This window comes from Phocoena sinus, chromosome 5 (genome assembly GCF_008692025.1).
Source record: "Phocoena sinus isolate mPhoSin1 chromosome 5, mPhoSin1.pri, whole genome shotgun sequence".
NCBI classification, from domain to species: domain Eukaryota; kingdom Metazoa; phylum Chordata; class Mammalia; order Artiodactyla; family Phocoenidae; genus Phocoena; species Phocoena sinus.
The window spans coordinates 93498959-93513324 of record NC_045767.1 but is presented as its reverse complement, the minus strand read 5'-3'; the positions used below and the strand labels follow the sequence as shown (position 1 = coordinate 93513324).

The window sequence follows — 14366 nt, the reverse complement described above, 5'->3', positions numbered from 1 at the left end:
CATTAGCCACTTCAATGGAAAGCTAGGATCTTCAGAAAATAAATAAAATCTACAAATCACATGTGTGTTTCATGTATTTCATAAGTATTCAGAGGAAGTTCACTTCTTGTTATCAATAAAATAGGAACGCGAATCACAAGCCGACAAACATCTATACATGGACACACATATGAAACATACATGCTTTACCTCATTTTAGACAACAATTTCCAATTCTTCCTTTATCAAATTTATATCGAACTTTCTGACATACTCAAATGATTAGGCTTTAGTTTCATCTTCTCTGTTTTTTCTACTCTTGGGTCTGGAAGAAATTCTAGTGGTCAAAAACTAAAATCAGGGGCAGCAAGAAGAAAAATGACAGATGTCTAGATGTTTTGAAGCTTTGAGCATCCACTCCTAAAAACAATGCCTTAGCTGTCAGATCTCTAGCACTTAGTAAAGATGCCTTAGTTCTACTGTTCTAGGATGAGTTTCATGGGTGCCTGCCTAATGGTTCAGTCTTAGGCCAGATATCCTTCTGCTTCCTAAGGAAAAGTCCACCTGAGCCAGAGAAAACAGTATGACATTCATTTTCACCTCATGAACTTTGTTTCCCAACGATTCCTCTAGGTTTTTAGATTTATGATATTAAGAAAGCTTTAGCAAAAATAAATAAATAAATAAAAAGTAAAAAAAGTAAAAAAGAAAGAAAGCGTTAGCTTACAACAAGCAGAATGGTAGGGTGACAAGGGTGGCTATTCTTATTACTATTATCTTGTCTCTGCAAAAGAATTCTCAGGGGTGACTGAGCTAGAAGGACACCGGGTAACAAAACTCACACAAGCTCACCTCCTATACAAGATAATAATAGTATTCTATTAGTCACCGCTGTGAACTACCAACATTTTCAAGCTGCGTGACACTCCGAGGCCAGACTGATACCTGAAAAGGAACTAGCCAAAGGATTTCTTCACTCAGGAGCTCTGAACAATGATTTATTTACTTATCTTCTACCAGAGCCATATAGTGATTAAGCTCTGGAACCATAGTGCTCGGGTTCAAATCCTGCCCCCAAGCTTGGAAGCTATGTGACCTTCAACAAGTTATTTGACCTCTCTGTGCCTGTCTCCCTGTCTGTGAGATAAGGTTAATAATACCCTTCATAGGATGGTGGTGAGGATTAAGTTAATGCATGTAAAGTGTTTAGAATAATGCCATTCAGTAAATACCCAGTAATTGTTAGTTTCTCTTAGTACTTTATATTCTCTTCCGAAAATTAGGAAAACTAATATCTCTTTCACATACCTCACAGGTTATTTTAAAGGTTAGGATTAGAAAAGTTTTGTAGAACACTTTGAGACACAGAAGGTAAATTATTAGAGTGCCTCTACACCAATCAGGAAGTTGGCTCGATAATTTCCACCATCCCTAGAAGACGGCTTCTGATTAGAAGCCGGACACTAGAACTGCTAAAAGCTGGAAACAAAACAGAAGAAGCAACCTCAGCAGAAAGGCAAAAGAAGGAAAAGAACATCTTTGGTCTACCTACCATCTGTCAGGAGCTTGACATGTGTAATATCGTTTAATTCTCACCAACACTTATGAGGTAGGTATTTTGTTGACAACAAAACTAAGACCCAGAAGATGAAATAAGCTGCCCAAGGTCACAAAGTTATAAATAGCAGAGCCAAAATCCAAACCCAGATCTGTCCAAAGCCAAAACCCATCACACATTCGCCCACCCAACTATAAAACAAGCAGCACCCTACCCTTTCAAAAAAATAAAGCTGTCGTTGTGTTCGTGTAACTAAACAACAGAGAAGGCCAACGTGGTATCGGTGATCAAGGAAAGTTACCTACTGATCACTATAGCTCTCCACTTGACTAGTGAGCGACGGATTCTGGGGAAACTCCTTGAAAGGACCCCATCATACAGCAGCTGGAACACTGCAGCCCTCCTAAGAGGAAGCTCTGCCGTGCTTGGCTGCATCCACAGAGATGGCCAAATGAATAGATAAAGGTCCAGAAAAAGTATAAATATGTGTTGCGTGAATAAATAAATGAATGAAGGAAAAGTACAATTGTCCCTTAACACTTAAGGATATTTTGTCCTTCACAAATACCCAAATTCCAGTACAGTCTTTCTAACCCCACCACAGCCAACCCCAGATTTGTTTTCTGTTTTGTTTTGTTTTGTGTTTTGCGGTACGCAGGCCTCTCACTGCTGTGGCCTCTCCCGTTGTGGAGCACAGGCTCTGGACGCGCAGGCTCAGCGGCCACGGCTCACGGGCCCAGCCGCTCCGCGGCATGTGGGATCTTCCCGGACCGGGGCACGAACCCGTGTCCCCTGCATCGGCAGGCGGACTCTCAACCACTGCGCCACCAGGGAAGCCCCAACCCCAGATTTGAACTGCCTGCCACGAGATTCCCACCTGCTATGATGCTTCCTTGTTGCCATCATCTGCAAACCCTCAGGTCCCTCCTCCTCTTTCCCTGAAGATCTTTAGCCCTGGCTCACTGTGAGCCTCTCACCAACATTACTCCTACCAGAACACACGATGCCCATAACCTCAGACGATCCTCTGTCCTCCTTAACTCCCTCCTCCAAGCCATCGTGGCTACTGGCTTCCACGGTCAGACCCTAGCTGTGTCATTACCTATATGCAAACCCTCCATAATCCCAGCTTCAAGCACCCCACTCTCTGACCACCTCCTCCTATCTTTTATTTTTGTAACAGCTTTATTGATATGTAATTCATATACTGTAAAATTCAGTCTTTTAAAGTGATCGATTCAATGTAGTGTATTCAAAGAGTTGTACAACCATTACCACAATCAACTTTAGAATATTTTAATCACCTCCCCCTCAAAAACACCAAACCTATTATCCTTCACCACCACCAGCCCCAATTCCCCAATTCTCCCATTGATCCCAGTCTAGGCCACCACCAATCTACTTGGTGTCTCTATTTATTTGTGTATTTTGAATATTTCATATCATACAATACATGGTCTTTTGTGCCTAGCTCCTTTCACTTAGCATGTTTTCAGGGTTTATCCAAATTGTAGCAGAATGAAGTATCAGAACTTCATTCCTTTTTATTGCCAAATAATACTCTGTTTTATTTATCTATTCACCAGTTGATAGACATTTGGATAGACACTTTAGGGCTCTTATGAATAATGCTGCAATAAACATTTGTGTAAAACTTTTTATGTGATGTATGCATTCATTTCTCTTGGGTCTGTGCCTAGGAGTGGAATTGCTGGGTCATATGGTAACCTACGTTTAACATTTTGAGGAACTGCCAGACTGTTTTCCAAAGTCACTGCACTATTTTATAATCCCGTCAGCTGTGAATGAGGGTTCCAATTTTTCTACATCCTCCTCAACACTTATTGTTTGTCTCTGTTATTACAGACATCCTGGTGGGTATGGAATGATATCTCGTGTGGTTTCGATTTGCATTCCCTCTCCTCTCTTTTCAGTTCATTTGTTCTAATACTCTGACTCCAACAGTTTTTTTGATTCCATTCATTGTTCCTATGGCTCTTTCACTGTTTCTCACCCATTTCAAGGAAGTGCTCACTTCCTTCCTTATCCATCCTAATGTCCGTGGACTATCATTATAATCAGTTATTTTCATAAACTATCAACTTTTTTGCTCTTCTCTTTCTTCCTCATACTCACCTGGCAAAACCCCAGACTTGGTTGAATCAAGCTCCCCATCTATGCCACACTTTTATCTGCACAGTTGAAAGTAGCTGGTCTCAGTTTAAACCCACGACCTTCAACCTCAAGTCAGCCCTTAATGCTACCTGGCAATTCTAAATCCATTCACTGGACAATCCCCAAAGCCATACTTTCTTCCGCTCCCCTGGTCAATTTCATAGCTTTGTCAGCTTCAACCCTTCACCACCATCCTGACACTGACTTTGCTTCCTATTTTGCCAAGAAAAGGGACGTAATCAGAAGACAATGCCCCAAACTCATACCACCACATGGACTTCTCTATTTACTTTATCATCTTTTCTGTTGCTAGGGCTGGACCAGCTATAGCGATGGTCCCTTTTGTGCCTAAGATCACCTCCTTTATCACCTACTCATAAGTTCTATTCCAACCATTGTCCCCTCTCAGGCGTTAACACATTTTCCCACTCTACTGGATTATTCTCATCACTCAAAAACATTCTATTATTTCTCCCATGTTAAAAAAAAAAAGCAATCTTCCAATTCTACATCTTCCTCCAGCTATATTCCCTTTTCTCTTTATAGCCTGCATCTCATCTGAACTTCAGGCTCATATATTTTTTTAATAATTAATTTTTATTGGAGCATAGTTGCTTTACAATGTTGTGTTAGTTTCTGCTGTACAGCAAAGTGAATCAGCTCTCTGTATACATATATCTCCTCTTTTTTTGGATTTCCTTCCCTTTAGGGCACCACAGAGCACTGAGTAGAGTTCCCTGAGCTATACAGTAGGTTCTCATTAGTTATCTATTTTATACATAGTATCAATAGTGTATATAGGTCAATCCCAATCTCCCAGTTCATCCCACCACCACCCCTTTCCCCTCTTGGTATCCACACGTTTGTCCTCTACATCCGTGACTCTATTTCTGTTTTGCGGGCTCATATATTTAATTGCCCGCTGTTGGATATTTATTTGGCATCTCAAATCTCACAAAGGCTAAAATTAAACTCCTGGTGTCCCCCCTGAACCTCTTTATGGCAAATAGCATCACTATCTTCCAATTTCTCAGACCAAACACCTCAAGAAGTCTCTTTCACATTAGACACTGAATCTATCAGCAAAGCCTAAATTCCTACCTCAAAAATATGCTCACAATCTGACCTCTTCTCACCACCTACACTGCTACTGACCTGCTCTGACCTGCCACCATCTCTCACCTGGATATTTATTGGGATCCTAACTGGTGCTCCTGCTTCTGCCCTTGTGCCCCGTCTACTCATTCCACATCCCTACTCCATAATGTATTTTCTTTCTTCCTTTCTTTTTAATTTTTCCCAGCTTTATCGAGATATTACTGACATACAACATACGTAAGTTTAACGTGTACAATGCAGTGATTTAATATATGTCCCATAATGTATTTTCAGCACAGCAGCCAGAGTGATCATTTTTAAATTAAGTCAAACATGTCACTCTACAGCGTAGCACCATCTAATGGCTTCCCAACCCACTTAGAGTAAAAGCTCAAGTCCTCTCAATGGCCTTCCAGGCCTTACACAATCCTACAACCTGCCCCTCTGTATCTCCTCCACCTTTCTTTTATCACTCTCCCTTGGGGTTACTCTACTTCAGCCACCCTGGTTTTGCTGAGATTCCCTGAACTGTCCAAGGACACATCTACTACATGGTCTTTGGGCTTGATTCAAAGTCTCGATGCAGAGACCAGGCAGCCACACGGTTTGCTCCCTCCCCTCCTTCAGGTCTCCTGCATTTTTCAGAAGTTTAGCAAAGCTTACACTGATTCTGATTTTCCAAATCAGAAAATTGCTGGGGCAGGTTGGAATAAAAGAAAAAAGAGAAAAGAAAAAGGATATTTAAACTTTGAGGTTCTCCTAAAGACCAGGGTCTAGTTGCTTACTAGTTGGCTTAACCCTCAACCTACAGGATGAGGATGATTATATACCCATTTTACAGATGAGATAACAAAGGTACAGGGGAATTAAGTCATAACCCTAACAAACCTCTAGTAAATGGTAGAGCTTGGTATCCAATCAAAAATCGAACCTCAAAACCTATCCTTGGCCCACGACATCACAGATATCCAGCTTCCCATTTAGTTGAGAACGAGTTGGGAATGGATGCCCATTACAAAATTCAAATATTTGCAATAGTAAGAAAATCAATATGGCTTATTTTTACAAATTCTTCACCTTGACTCTACCCTAAAATGAAACCCCTTCTGTGTGCTCCACGGCAGGTTAATTAGATTCCAGAGATTCCTGGCAATCTCTCAAGTAATCATCTGGGATCACTTCTGTGTGATAAAAATTCCATCGAGTGGCCCACTGCACCCAGATGCTTGTCAGCAAATTTACTCCTTCCAGTTGCTAAGGAGGCATAAACAGAAGGTCCTGTCAGTGAAAGAAATGGAAGGAAAGTCATTTGTTAATGGCTTTACTCAACAGTGCCATTTCCAAAAGTCCATGCTGGGTGGCCCAAATATTTAGAAATCCACGCTCCATAGACCTTTAAGGATGAGTTGTAAGCCTGGGCCTCGCACAGATGCCTAAGGAAGCTTGGGGTGTGTCCGGCTCCCCCTGTTACTATGCTGCTATAACCCATCCCCACATTCATTATCTTTCAGTTCTCAGCTCGGCATTTCTTCCTCGCCCTGGCCTGTTCTTCTCCCCTGACCTCTGACTTACGTATTTGCTTTTCCCTGTTTGGAATCCTTGCTCAAACTAACTTCAGTCACTCAAAAACTGTGCTGTGAGGATGGAGGTGAATGTGAGGGGAGCAGCGACAACCAAGAGACTTATACGGAATTGTTTGTGCCGTGCCTCCTGGTCAACCTCTCCCTCCTGATTTAATGGCGATGGGTTATTCATTAAATGACCATGACCCATCATGGAGAGGCCGGTTTCTATTGTAGGCCAGTTTTCTATAAACAGTAAATCAGCTCAATAAAGTAGCCGATTTAAAATGTCTTTTCCATTCTGGTTATCTCCGACAGTTGAAGTTTGAGAATTAAATGGTGGTCAGGATATTACGGAGTAGTCCCCTGAGTTTTATTAATTGCCATCAGTAGGGACTTCCCTGGCCGTCCAGTGGTTAGGACTCTGTGCTTCCACTGCAGGGGACACGGGTGCAATCCCTGCTTGGGGAACTGAGATCCTGCATGCCCCGAGGTGCGGCCAAAAAAAAAAAAAAAAAATTGCCATCAATATAACGATAACTTCCAGCTGGAAACGTTTCCCAGGTACTAATTCATCTAAAGTTAATCAATTTAATGCAAATAACAATCTTGAGAGGTCAGTTAGTATTGCACCCATTTTACAAAGGAGGAATGTGAAATAATTTGCCCCAAAGTCCAGTATTAAATATGGGGGATTCAGACTCAGTTTAACTCCAAATCCATTAGGCAACACGCCTTCTGATGGCTGGCAACATCCAATGAAAATATTAATTTCTTTCTACATATACTGATCCATATATATATATATATATATATATATATATATATATAGGGAGAGAGAGAAAGAGAGAGAGAGAGAGAGAGAGAGAAGAGAAGAGAGAGAGAGAAGAGAAGAGAGAGAGAGAAGAGAGAGAGAGAGAGAGAGAAACTGCTCTGTCCTGGGCTCAGAACATACAAAAACATTTGATTTTCACTCCCCTGTGATCTAGTTGAAAATGAAAGGCCTATAAAAAGAAAGATAACTAGCATTGCAAGGTGGGTAGTATATCCAAGTGTCAAACATGAATTAGAGGGCTTCCCTGGTGGCACAGTGGTTAAGAATCCGCCTGCCAATGCAGGGAATATGGGTTCCAGCCCCGGTCTGGGAAGATCCCACATGCTGCGGAGAAACTAAGCCCGTGTGCCACAACTACTGAGCCTGCGCTCTAGAACCCGCAAGCCACAACTACCGAGCCCGTGTGCCGCAACTACTGAAGCCCGCGCACCTAGAGCCTGTGCTCTGCAACAAGAGAAGCCACCGCAATGAGAAACCCACTCATCTCAACGAAGAGCGGCCCCCGCTAGCCACAGCTAAAGAAAGCCCGCGTGCAGCAATGAAGACCCAACACAGCCAATAAATAAATAAATAAAATTAAAAACAAACAAACAAACATGAATTAGAAACGGGCAATGCAGTGTGTGTGTTCAGACCAGAGAGAAATCACTGAGGCCGGGCAGGACCAGGATGGTCTTTTGTGGGGAGAGGATATTGACCTGAACCTGGAAACCTCCTAGGCCACTTGCTATAGGGTTCTTGAGTTATATAAAACTTGGGCCAGAGAGTAAATCTTTTCCATGGTCCCCAGGGAGGAAACTGAAACAAGGACAATGGAGTATGTGTCATATTAAGGGCCAATTTTTCCTTTTAGAAACAGGCTGATGGGTCATGGACTGTGTGTGCATGGCCCAGACTTCAAAACAACTGTCTTAATGTGTAGACATTATTTGTTGTTTATCTGAAATTCAAATTTAGCTCCATGTCCAGTATATTTGCTTCCTAAATCTGGCAGCCCTATTCTCACCACCACATCCTGTTCAGGACTGCCTTCCTTGAATGTTTTCATTGACTCTGCAAAGAAGAACCTTTGGAAAGGGGAAGGAAGTGGTTCAACTTTGCAGGCCAGGACCTTGATCTGGTCATTGCAGCCAGAGGTGAGTTCAGGGGAGAAAACCTCACATGAATCAAATTCATAAAAGACTGACACATATATTCAAACCAATCAGACTTGCGATGTTCCAAGCCACCAAGCTTTTGCCCAGTGCCTGGAATGCCCTTCTTCCCATCCCTCACCATTTGCTTAGTAAGCTCGTTCATCCGTTATTTATTTAGTCCATTCATTCGTTGAGTCAGTCAATATCGGTTTAGCACCTACAGTGTGCCAGGTACTGTACTGGAAGCTGAACACGTACACTTCCCTCGCTGTTCAAGCAAAAATAATCGTGGTGATAGCTAATACTTTTCAGGACTTGCCATGAGTTAGGCACTGGACTAAATGTTTTATACCTATTAAGACGTTTAATCTTCACATAGCACTATGGCGTATTTATTATTATTACTCACGTTTAACCAATAAGGACATCGAGACATATTGAGGTTTAAAAAAACCCCATTTGTTTCCAGTCCAATAGTTAATAAATCGTTAGAGGCAGGATTTGAATCTAGCAGTTTCCGGAACCTGTATAATGTCTTAACACTATACGAAACTACTTTCTCTTTAAAACCCTCCTCTCTTGACTTTCCCTTCCTACAAGTTAGTCATGTCTCCCTCCAGGCTCACGTACCACTGTGAACTTCGTAAATGTCATTAGTAAATCTGTTTCACTGCCTCATAGATTCTTAGCTTATATGTTCGTCTCCTCAATAAGACTGTAAGCTCCTCCAGGGCAGGAACGACACCTTATTCATTTTTGTGTGCTGAGCGCCTAGCACAGTTTGTGGCATAAAATAAGTGTTCAATACGTGTTGCTGGATGGATTTCTTGCCAGTTGTGGGAAGCTAGAATGGTTCACGTATCAGTTAGAGTCAATCTAGGAAAACGGAAATCACTCTAAGTATTTAAAACAGAGGGAACGAAACACAGGGAATTGGTTGTGTAGGTAACGGATGAGCTCCCCAGGCACGGCGGGAAGCCACTACACCTACACACCCAGTCCCAGGGGGCAGGGGTCTGCCCAGTGGAACCAAGGCAGGCAGGATCTAATGGAAAAGACAAAACGCTGTCACAGACACTGTCTCAGATCAAGAGACAGGAGAAATACCCTGACTCTGCCTTCCTCCGACCATCCAATCCAAGTATCCATCTCCCATTGGCTACACCCTGCCAGAAGCCAGCTGACTGGGAAGACTGAGAAGTGAAGCCTGCGGGGGTCAGCCAGGACTGGCTTTAGGGCACGAAGACCCAGGACAATGGGCAGAGCACCCATCAGAGATTGCACTCCTCTTGTGACCATCATGAGAAAATATGGGCTAACAATGCTGACCGTCCCGGCAGGGATGTTCCCTGCCGGGTAACAGTGACAAGTTGCCCTTGGGTGTCCCATCGTTATCTAGGCTCCATGAGGAAACCAGTCTTCTACCAACTTACTGTCTCTCCAGGTAAGTCTACATTCATTTGGCTTGGCCCACATCTTTTTTTACGTTTCAACCAACAATGACAACAATAAACAGTTACTGAGCGTCTGCTTTGCGTCAGAAGTTTTGCTAGGTCCCAGGGAGACAGAGGCTCCGATAGTGAGACACCCCATATGGCAAGGGGTCCTCAGCCAAGGGGAAAGAGACAACTAAAAAGACAATTCTTCTGCCATGTGGTACGTGCTGCGATCACAGTTAAGCACAGATATTTGAACTTGGGAGCTCCAATGAGGGTCATGCCTTACCCCCAATAGCTCGGAAATGCAAGCAATAGATTAGTTCATGAGCGTTTAATCTATAAAATCAATGCACAATGGGTCAGAGTAGACAAGCAAAGACAAATGAAGGAGATGGAATAACCTCTAAGGCACCACCCAGCTGTGAAATCCTGGGACTCTGTGCTCTACGCTCACACCAGAAGATTATCTTAGACGGACTCGGCTGTATTCACTCTTAAGATAAAGACAAGTATAATCCATCCTCTGGGGATGTTTGTGAGAATTTTACAATGCCACCCATACAATTTGGTGGTACACTCTAGTACGGGGTACTGATTAGGAGCCCAGTTTTTATAGTCACAGCCTTGGGTTTAAAACACACACTGGGCCAGGTCTTCCTATGCATAATCTCCTTTACTGGATCCCCGGGTCTCTGCATTTCGCTCCCTGGGTTGAACCTTATAAATAATAATTTTACAGGTAGATAATGATGCAAGATTTTCTTCATTTTCCCCAGGGTCATAGAGCTAAATAGTTGCAGAGTAGGCATTAGAAAAGCAGTCTCCAGATTCCCATCTCTGCTGTAAGACACTAACTACCCGGACCCAGGAGTGTGGTCTGCAGTTGCAAAAATAAAGCTTGGCTAAAGTAAGACTCGCTTAACTGCCACTTAACTGACAGCTTCCCAGATTGTGTGCAAACTGCTTCTAAAACAATTAAGTGCGTATATTTGGTTATTATTTTTTCCATACAAGCAGCCAATTGGGTCAAGAAGAGAGGTGGTGGTTTTATATGCTTATCACTTTGTTTTTTAAATACAAAACCTGTGCAGGGTGTTGTTACTTTTAAACATCCTGCCCCAGTCGTGAGCTCACTCTTGGCTTTTCCACAACAGTGTTCTTTAAGGTGATGCCCAGAGACTCTTCGCCTCTGTCTTTTGCCCACAGTCACCTATCTGCTGAGCTACTGGAGAAACCAGCCTCTTGGAGCCAATGGGAGCAGCCTGAAAACAGGCTTTAGAGTCATGGGAACAAGGGTTTCTGACTCCAGTGACATCTGCTTTGGGTTTCTCTGGGAAATCACTAAACCTCCCTTAGGTTTTTAAAGTGTCCATTTCAAGTTAACTATACTTCTGCCTTTTATAGATAGACTTGCCACCTCTCTGACCCGAATAATACCCCTGCAGTCAGCACAGAATAGTGAAGTATATTATTATAAGTTGTCCATAAGCAAAACAAAACAAAACGATAGCTCATCAAGACCTGCTATATGAGGAGAGATAAAGCCTGGCTCTAATTCTTCCTGTGTATTAAAAATCAACTGCAGCAGGCTCTCATATTTGAGGAAATTATTTTATTCCCAGTGGAACAGGAGGTTGAAGTGTTTATACTTTCCAGCTACTTACTGTAAAAGAAGGAAGCCTTCAAGAGCAAGTTGACAGAGAGTGGGGGTTGGTTCCAATGGCCATCAACATTGACCTTCCTGGAAAGGAATTATTTCTTTGATGGCCTTGCTCATGGCTTTCAGGGTTCTTTTTGTGCAATGGAGTGGGAGGTCCTTAAGAGTGAATACAGCTGAGTCCGTCTATGATGCTGGCGTTGGGACATTGGGCAAACCCTCGCTTTATTGGGTTATCCTATTAGATTATATTTTCAATGTTCAGTGCTTTTAGGGTTACCACTTACTAATGTTTTAATGGAAATCTCATTGGCTACCTTGCAGAAAGATTCCACTGTATGGTCACTCTGAGTGGGAGGGTATTGGAGGTGGAAGCAAAGCCAAGCAAACAGCACAGCCTCCACTACACTAAAAAGATGGGGAAATCACTCCTTCAGGCTAATTTAATGTACCCCAGGTCATCTGGGAAAGCAAGTACACTCCCTGGCAATTTTTCCTTTTTATACATCTGAGTCCACTGAGAAGCTGGTAGGAGGATATCCCTCCAAAGACCAGCTAGTCAGTATCTAGCCTCCCGCGTGTGACCATCCCGTCCACAGGACACAGATGCGAAATGTGAGCAGGGCTTCTCATCTGAGTGTTACTTGTTAGTCTGGTCCTCCCTGCTCTGTGTTCAGTTGACTAGAAGCTTGTATGGGTGTGAAAGTTAAAGATCTCATGTGCTCTGTCCCTCTACCTGGAGACAAAATCTTTCCCTGGGTTTTCTTCCTCCAAGTTATATTTTTCATCTTGTGAGCGTTTATTGCTTACTTGCCTAGAACACTAGATTCAATGTCAACAGAAAAAAGAGGAAAAGCAGCTAAATATGTTAAGGATAACAGGACTATACACAAGATTTAATCCTAAGAAAACTCCTCCCATTTCAGTGGTATTTACTCTCAGTTAAGCATTGAAGGAAGCAAGAGGTGTGTACCTATTAACAAGACCACGAAGGATGGAGAGTCAAGCTGTGGCTGTGAGCTGCCCATCACGGCAGCTGACCTAGGCCTTGTTCAAGGAGCCTAGAACTTGGACGTGCCTCTCCATGAAGCCGATTCCCCAGCAGAAAAAGGGACATGGACACAAAGTTGCAACACCCCACACTAAAAGTATTTAGTCAGACTTTACCCAACGTTTACCCAACAACTCCTTAAACTGTGCCTTAGAAAACCGGCCCGTTACTGGCAGCAGAAACAGTTCTTGTTTACTACTAAATGCCTTCCGGTTTGTCTTGAAAGCAGGGGCTTTTTCAGACAAGGCCATTTTTTTCAATGTTGAAAATGAGAATCTCTGAAGTAAAAAGTGGATATCCGATCTCTATATATCACTACTCACCTCAAGAGAATTGGACCAGGAGCCCCACCCAGCAAAGGGGAAATTGTGCCAAATGTGTTTCCAAGGACAAAATCAGTAGGAAATAAAACTGAGTATACCATTCTGTTCAGTTTGTGAGAAAGTTCCATTGCATTGTTAAAGCTGAGAGCGTGGTTCCAACCACATGACTATAGTCAATGCCCAGACCTAGAGCAGAACTACTAAACAGTAGGGTTTACACCATAACCAAGAGATTTAAAAGAATGAAAGTTATGTAAATATGCCCCTCCCTCCAAACTTGACAGAGAGGTGATTTAAAAAAAAATAAAACAAAGAAACTTTGCTTCTGCTGGGCCGAAAGAAAAACAAGAAAAAGAACAAGAGAGTAAGTCATTGGTCAGGATGGCTGATGGAAAGTCCAACCCCAGGGGTAGGAGGGAGAGAAACCCTCCAAAGGGTTTGAGGATCTGGGATTAGGAAGACTTGTGCCTCCATACCAATGGAGAGTCCTGCAAGGAAACATTCTCACAGAGAGCCCTGTGGCGACATGCAGGGCCATCCCAGAATAGCAATGGCCACAGGACAAGTCCAGCCAGAGGGACCCTCTGAGATGGACGGCCACCTCCCACATTTCTCTCATCAGCAGAGCAGCTCAGAAGAGCAGCAAACGTCTTCCCATGGCTTCCCTCCTCCCCTTCTCCCTGAGATGGGGCAAGAGTTTGGCTGAGAAGAAGGCAATGGACTGAGAACAGCCTTATAGTGGATAGACCTGGAAGCCACAGGTAGACTACAGACATCAGCAGTGGGTGGCAGTGAGGACAGATGCCCAAAGCCAAAGCCAGCTCAGAATAGGCTCTTCCCAAGAAGGACCTCTCAGTTGCTCATCCCCTAAATGTTAAGGTCATGCATAAGAGTGACAGGAACCAAGATCATTCATAGGGAGAAAATTAAAAAAAAAAAAAAAAAAAAGTGGGAAGAGAAGAAAAATCTTGACTAAGAATTTACTCAAGGACTGGGTTTCCTGTGTCTAGAGTCACATCCTGACGGCTCTCGCCATGGTGTGCTGGAGCCTCGGAGAGCATCTGCTGGTCTTGGTTCACTGGCGAGGGCAATCAGTGCCCCCAGTAGTGCCCAGATCAGAAACACCCTTGCTGGCTCCTAGATGGAGTGGGCTGTCAGGCACCTTTCCTCAAACACCTCAGGAGGTTGGTACCTGCCATGGTGTATTAGGGACCCTATTCTCTTTCTTCTACGGCTACTACAAAGTTCTGGGGAAGGAAACAGTCCCAAAGCAGACTGCCACGGCAAGGGGCAAATTCTCCAGCAGAAGAGATGAGAAGATTAAGGGTACGTATGGGGGCTTGAAGTCATGTGGAGGGAGGTTTGTTTAAATGCTAACCTGTGGCATTTCCCTGGTGGCGCAGTGGTTGGGAGTCTGCCTGCCAACGCAGGGGACACGGGTTCGAGCCCTGGTCCAGGAAGATTCCACACGCCGCGGAGCAACTAAGCCCGTGCACCACGACTACTTAGCTTGCGCTCTAGAGCCCACGAGCCACAACTACTGAGCCTGCGCT

The 14366-nt window shown here is 43.4% G+C and overlaps 1 protein-coding gene and 1 non-coding gene across 5 annotated transcripts in view; one reads left to right on the top strand and one right to left on the bottom strand.

Moving 5' to 3' along the window:
* The window catches only part of SHROOM3 (shroom family member 3), a 311495-nt gene that overhangs the window by 206267 nt on the left and 90862 nt on the right, over nt 1-14366 (bottom strand). The window lies entirely within an intron of this gene.
* On the top strand, nt 13813-13940 carry LOC116754829. The gene has a single exon (XR_004350167.1). It is a non-coding gene; the product is annotated as a small nucleolar RNA SNORA3/SNORA45 family (small nucleolar RNA).